Source organism: Myxocyprinus asiaticus, chromosome 15, assembly GCF_019703515.2.
Source record: "Myxocyprinus asiaticus isolate MX2 ecotype Aquarium Trade chromosome 15, UBuf_Myxa_2, whole genome shotgun sequence".
NCBI lineage: Eukaryota > Metazoa > Chordata > Actinopteri > Cypriniformes > Catostomidae > Myxocyprinus > Myxocyprinus asiaticus.
This window is the reverse complement of record NC_059358.1, coordinates 29,482,811-29,490,214: the sequence shown is the minus strand read 5'-3', so window position 1 is coordinate 29,490,214 and position 7,404 is coordinate 29,482,811. Positions and strand designations below refer to the sequence as shown.

The window sequence follows — 7,404 nt, the reverse complement described above, 5'->3', positions numbered from 1 at the left end:
ACTACAGAGAGAGTGTAACCATAGACATATATGTCTATGAGCATAACGGTCACCGTTTGAGACAAGTTAATCCACTGTCGGTTATCTGTGATGACGCGTTTCCGCCTTATTTAGCTGCGTAAATCTAGCAAACCTTTAATATAGGCTATTATCATTTTTTAAAAATATTGAGTGTATTTTTAACCTATGCTTTGTGTTATATTACCCTGGAATTAGTAAAAAAATAAATAAAAAAAATACATTACCACAGCTGCGAGGGGGTTTCTATTACAGCTGCTGAGAAAGTGACAGTAAACTTCTCCCATCTAAATGTCTTAATTTATTGCAAGAAATATATTTTTGGCAGTCTTGCATTTGTTTAAATACACTTTAATTTTTTCCCAAGAATTTTCCCACACTGGCCATAAAATATGTATGAATAAATAAACCTAAAATAACTGTAGGTACTGTAGATAGAAAAGCGTGAATGCCACCAAAATCCCTTCTTATTAGGACTTGCTGGCAGAGATGCTATGAACACAGTATTTCACTTGAAGTTCAATAAAAGCACACTAGCACATCAAATATGTCTTTATTGTGTCTTATGCTGCTAGAAAGAAAGAACAAATAAGTCTTTATTAGTGCATACCATCTACTCATTTTCCAGTTGCTCACATTTTTATTATTCGTTAGTGTATTAATGTCTAATAATATTAAATTAAATTAAGTTAGTAATTTAAATTAATGCTAAAGCTTTTAATTGCAATTTTTAAAAATTTAAATCAAGATATTAAACTTTTAAAATTACAAGCCTGAATGTTGTTGTTGTGGACCTAGTTACTTTCACATCAATATAGTATCTATTTTCATATTTTCATCATATTCAGCAGTAGCAATGTTTCTTCTTGCTGTGTAAATGCCTTTAAATTCTTTATCATTTACTAGTGATCCTCTGTGCTGAGTGAATGTATTATAATTATTCATGATTTCATTGTGATTATTCGTGTTGTGTAGATGTGTTTTGGTTGATCATGGGTTAAGGTTATAACTGTTATAACTGTGTTTAAATTCTTAGAATTTATCATAATTGTCATAAACATCTTCAGCAGAGTGTGCACGTGAACTCATCATAACCTCGGGATCAAACTCTGAATTGATAGAGAAAGTTGGTAACGAGCATCTTGATACCACTTAACCCTAATGAAGTTTCGGTGAGTTTTGTCAAACTAAAACCAATCCTGGAATCCAGAATTTGTTCAGCTTTTTTGTGATACATGACACCTGGTCTCCACGCCAGAGTACCGCCATAGAATGTCTGTGGGATCTCTGCGTTATTTATTGCTTTGTTAACATTGTAGGCTACATTGATAGAAGGGCTATGGCCAAACCACTATCTTCATTGGCTCTTACTACTCTCAATCATTAGTATCTTCCGGTGAAATATTGCATGAAAGTTGAGCACTCTCAACAACATTACGAGCTCTTGTGTTCAATCGACTTAGTTAATAAAACATTAAATATCAAATTACAGGTAATCACAATATGTGGACTTTAGAAGAGGTTCATACTACAGTACAAATCGCTAAACTAAAAGAAGAGGACCTGCAGCCCATCACTTTCTGTCTCTCTTTCGGGGACAATGTTGCGTCCGGTGATTACTGTCTAATGGAGCTGGATGATACACCGTAAACACATTGAAGCAGGCAAAAGGTATCTATGTTTCTGTTAAAAGTTTTGAGCTGACAGAAATTAATAGCAGTTTCAAGAGCGTGTAAGTTGCAAATGTTTACCTGTGATGAAATCTATTTCTTGTCATTAGTCTTGTAATCAGGGGCGACAAAGATGAGCATGCAGTTTTATGTAGTGAAGACAAGACATACAACTTGAAATCTGCAGACACTTCGAATCTGCTGCTGTTTGTTCCAGGGTGCAAACCTCTAGAATAGATACCTGACGAGGCAGCATCTTCTCAACTCATGCATGCTCAGGTGGCTGAATATTTCATTTCTAAAATGTGGTCATAGTGGCTGTTAAGAACTTTTAGTTTAATCCATTAGAGCATTGCCAATTAACTTTTTATTTTTCAGATATGGGGTTTTTCTAACTGTTATTGGGAACTGAGAAGGTGTAACAGGTCCTACTTGACCCGCTCCAAGCAGGATTTGAACCAGGGTCTCTGGCATGGGAGACAGGTGCACTAACGAGAAGGCTAAAGGCTACGGCCTCTGGTATCAATCCCTAGTGCGTTGCTTGAGGCCAGGGAAGTGAGGTTTACACACTGCACAGCTACCTACCAGCTGGCTAGGATTACAAAGGCAGAGACCAAAGTTAAAGAAACTGAAGAAGTTGCTGATGGAGAATCCATATGATGGTCCACCGGTCAGCAAGCAAGAGGAGAAGCCAGGACAGAAGGTATGCCACTGCTATACAGAATGTTATCGAGACATAGTTTTTAGCATGTAACAGTGTTGTAGTCAAGTTACTAGATCTCGAGTCCAAGTCGATTCTAAAGTCCTTATTGCTCAATTCAGGGTCCAAATCACCAATATAGTGTCTTAGTGGAGTCCAAGTCGAGTCCACATTGACTACGTACAAGTCTAAGTTACGAGTTCTTGGCTATGTCGTAAAATAAGGAACAAAATCACAGTGCTGTTGTCATTTCATTTTTATTGACATACACACAAATACACACAAATGCGTTCATGTCCTCCTGGGAAGTTCGTACTTACGAGGTCAGAGATTGTACATACGATGTCATGTGCATTGAAGAGATTTTAGTCGGAAAGAATGGACCGTTTTACAATTTCATATTTCTCTCTTTTTCTCATATTGGCAAAGCTAAGAAACGTTTTCAGCACTGATGCAACCAAATGAAGTGAAAGTTGCACATTAGGTCCTTTATCTATCTAGTTTATCATTCTCGTGCAGCTGCATATGATGATGGGACATGTAGTTTTATTGTACAAGCCTGTCGCTGCATAAACCAGCTAAAATGAGTCTTAATTTATGGCAAGCTTTATTGTTATTCTTCATTAACATTACAAAAATGTATATAGACTGAACTCCTGTTTTGCTTGTGGATTTTGACCGTGCAGTTCAAGAATTATTACCAATAACAATTTGCTTCCTCCATGATTCTTAAATTGACACGCCCCCATCTCGGAAAGTCGGGAAAATCCAGAGTTTCCCACCAAAAGTAAGCATTTTAATGTACATTTTATTAATCGCAATTACAATATCAAGGGAAATAATCGACAATTACCGTTTTTGTCATAATCATGCAGCCCTACTGTACATTCCACCACATGGGGGCTGTCATAATAGAATCACATGACCACCCGAACACTACTCTCTTAATCTCAGTAACCGTCCTGTTATTCGACACTTTCACTCATTGATTGAAGTAATCATGGCTGATTGTGAATACTAAATTTCTACAATGGCATCTGAAACTGAAAACTATTTATTTTAAAAGATGCTGCATCCAAGCTGCTAGGTGTCAGTGTAAGTCCAAGATGACACAAAGACAAAAGTTAATGAGTGCACCTTTAAAACCTTTGTATTGCATTGAGATTATTGAGCTTGTCCAAAAGTGGCATCACTGTTTTTTCTTCTCATTTAATTTGTTAGTTCAGAATAGATGACCTTCTTTTTTTTTTTTTTTTTAAATACTTTATTTTCAAATTTTCTCATAACAGACACACAATAGACATAGAAAAAAAAAAAACAGGTAGAGGTCTACCAGAATGTCAATCAGAGTACAAGATCAGAATTAGTTCAAAATAAGGACATAACATAGCAGCAAACACTCAAATCAGACAATTAAGTCTCATCAAGCAATATTAAAAGTGGTTTCCACACCTCCAATAAGTAGTTTTGTGAAGTCCCTTTGTTAAAGCGTATCTGTTCCATCTTAGCAATAGAAAGCATTTCATTGAGCCACCTCCTGAAACATGAGGACAGTGGAGACTTCAAATTAAGTAATATTAATTTTTTAGCTGCAACCATGCCTGCTCTAAGAATTTGCTTCTGATGGGAAGGAAGGGCCTTTGTACTGTCAGAGCAACCAAAAATAGTCAGATTACAATCTGGCTGAATATTTATTCGATACTGTTTGGAAAGACAGTTAAATATGTCACTCCAGAAATTACTTAGTACTGGACAGTACCAGAATAAGTGTGACAATGATCCTTCTGCAGTACCACATCTGTCACACAGGGAGGAAACTGATTCAAAAGTTTGGTTTTGGAATAATGCAGTCTGTGTAGGACTTTAAATTGAATTAATCTGTGTCTAGAACTAATGGAGCAGTTCTGTATACCGGACAAAAATTCCTCCCACACTTCGTCTGACACCGGAGCACCCAATTCCGCAGCCCAGGCCTCTCTGAGATGACCGGATTCTACTGGTGTCGCGAAAGTAGTGACAAATCGGGAGATCAAATACTTAGAGTCAGGCTGTGAGAGAAGTAAATCATAAAAAATGTGACTCTTTGGTATGATAGTGAATTCTGGAATACGTTCCCGTACAAGATGCCTGACTTGAAGGTAGCAATAAAAATGTTGTTGAGGAAGGTGATATTTAGTTTGGAGCTGAGGAAATTAAGCAAATGTATTATCTATATATAAATCGCCAATACAACACTGCCCCCTTCTCCTCCAGTCCAGAAACACTCCATCCATCAGTGCTGGCTTGAACAAATGATTGTATGTTATAGGGGTGTGTACTGAGACATTTACCAATCCAAAGGATTATTTAATTTGATTCAAAATCCTAAGGAAATTTCTGAGAATGAAGTTATTACCAACTAATTTGTAGGAGAGCTGTGCTCTGGAAAGGAGCAACACCGGGAGAGAGGTTTCTAAAACTAACATGGATTACATTTTTAACCAGAGTGGGGAGACATCAGACCGGTCATCATCGGGAGAGCCCCGCTGCCAGAAAGTGAGAGCCCTCGCATTCGCAGCCCAATAATAATGCTTAAATATCAGAAGACCGAGGCCACCCCTGTTCACATTCTTCTGTAGGTGCGCTTTAGCAATAAGAGGGGGTTTACTTGCCCAGACAAATGAAAGGATAACCAAATCTAGTTGTTTAAAGAAGGATATTGGTAAGTAGACAGGAAGGTTTTGGAAAAGGTACAAGAACTTTGGAACGCAACCATTTTAATAGCATTGATGCGGCCAATCATTGAAAGGGGAAGCAGCATCCAGTTCTTAATGTTAACTTTTAATTTGTCTACCATGTCCAGGAAATTCAATTCAAATAAAAGTTTGGGATTTCTAGAAATCTTCAGTCCAAGATAGGTAAAGTAGGTGGTAACCAATTTAAATGGCAAGGATTTCAAGAAAGCTAGGCTCAGTTTATTCGTCAGGGGCATAAACTCACTTTTATCCCAATTTATTATATATCCTGACAGTTTACTAAATGACTTAATGTAATTCAGGAGATTGGGAACTGACACTACTGGATCAGATAAACAAATTAATAAATCGTCTGCATATAGATTCACGAGACTTTCAACATTACCAAGTTTTACACCATGGATACCTGAGTGACCCCTGATTCCTACTGCAAGAGGTTCCAAAGCAATATCAAACAACAGAGGAGAAAGGGGATCACCCTGTCTCACACCGCGCAGCAGGTCAAAAAGTTGGGATTTATCAGAATTGGTCAGAATAAAAGATACTGGTTTTGAGTAAATTATTTTAAGCCACTCTATAAAATTCACCCCAAACCCAAATTGTTTTAACGTCTCTAGCAAATAGGGCCATTCGATCTGATCGAATGCCTTCTGGGCGTCGAGAGATAAGATAGCAGCTTGCGTGTCCTTGTCATGGACCAAATATAATGTATTCAAAAGCAGATGAACATTACTAAATGAGAATCTACCAGGTATAAACCCAGTCTGATCAGGATGTATGATTGTTGAGATATGCCTACCTAATTTTGTGGCCAAAACCTTAGTTATCACCTTCTGATCACAATTCAGAAGAGCGATTGGTCTGTAGCTTGCAGGGTCGGTTTCTAGTTTTCCCTTCTTTAAGAACAAACAAATATTAGCTTCATAGAGTGAACTGGGGAGCCTCTTATTTTTCACTGAGTCATTCACCATTCTTAACATGAGAGGGACTATTTTTCCATGAAACGCCTTGTAAAATTCGCAGCCAAAGCCATCTGGGCCTGCCGCTTTTCCAGAGGGGAATGCTAGAATAGCTTCCTCCTAAGAGATTAGAGTGCCAATGTCATCTCTAGATATGTCATCTAGTTGTGGAATATTTAGGTTAGTAAAAAAATAAAAAAATATGCCTCAGTGGGCTTTACTTTACTGGAATATAGTTCCTTATAAAAAGCAAACATTTATCTGTTTCAGGTCAGTAAGCAAAACACCTGATTTAGATTTAATCCTATGGATGGCATGATTAGCTTGCTCTCCTCTAAATTGACTTGCTAATAAATGCTCTGGTTTATCACTGAGTTCAAAATATTTCTGTTTGAGCTTTAGTAATTGGCTGCTAACACCTTTGTTAAAGATAGTATTATATTCATATTTTAATTTTTAAATCTTGTTGTAGTCAGACTGTAAGAGGGAAGACCTGTTCATCTCTTCAAGTGCTGGAAGCATCTAATCAATATCCCTAAGGTGACCAATAAGTTCTCTTTTATTAGATGACTCAAATGAAATAATGTGGCCTCTCATCACAACCATAAGCACTATGTTTGGAGAGGGGTCAACAAGGCCTATAGTGAAAAGAATACCATCCCCACTGTGAAGCATGGTGGTGGCTCACTGATGTTTTGGGGGTGTGTGAGCTCTAAACACATGGGGAATCTTTTGAAAATTGATGGCAAAATGAATTCAGCATGTTATCAGAAAATAATGGCAGACAATTTGCATTCTTCTGCACGAAAGCTGCGCATGGGACGTTCCTGGACTTTCCAGCATGACAATGACCCTAAGCACAAGGCCAAATTGACCCTCCAGTGGTTACCGCAGAAAAAGGTGAAGGTTCTGGAGTGGCCATCACGGTCTCCTGACCTTAATATCATCAAGCCACTCTGGAGAGATCTCAAACGTGCGGTTCATGCAAGACGACCAAAGACTTTGCATGACCTGGAGGCATTCTGCCAAGATGAATGGGCAGCTATACCACCTGCTAGAATTTGGGGCCTCATAGACAACTATTACAAAAGACTGCACGCTGTCATTGATGCTAAAGGGGGCAATACACAGTTTTAAGAACAAAGGGTATGCAGACATTTGAACAGGGGTTATTTCATTTTTTTCTTTGTTGCCATGTTTTGTTTTATGATTGTGCCATTCTGTTATAACCTACAGTTGAATATGAATCCCATAAGAAATAAAAGAAATGTGTTTTGCCTGCTCACTCATGTTTTCTTTCAAAATGGTACATATATTACCAA

The 7,404-nt window shown here is 37.7% G+C and overlaps 1 pseudogene; it reads left to right on the top strand.

Annotated features, from left to right (window-relative positions):
• Nucleotides 1–1,521: 1,521 nt before the first annotated feature.
• On the top strand, nucleotides 1,522–6,608 carry LOC127452671 (sister chromatid cohesion protein DCC1-like; annotated as a pseudogene).
• Nucleotides 6,609–7,404: the final 796 nt, after the last annotated feature.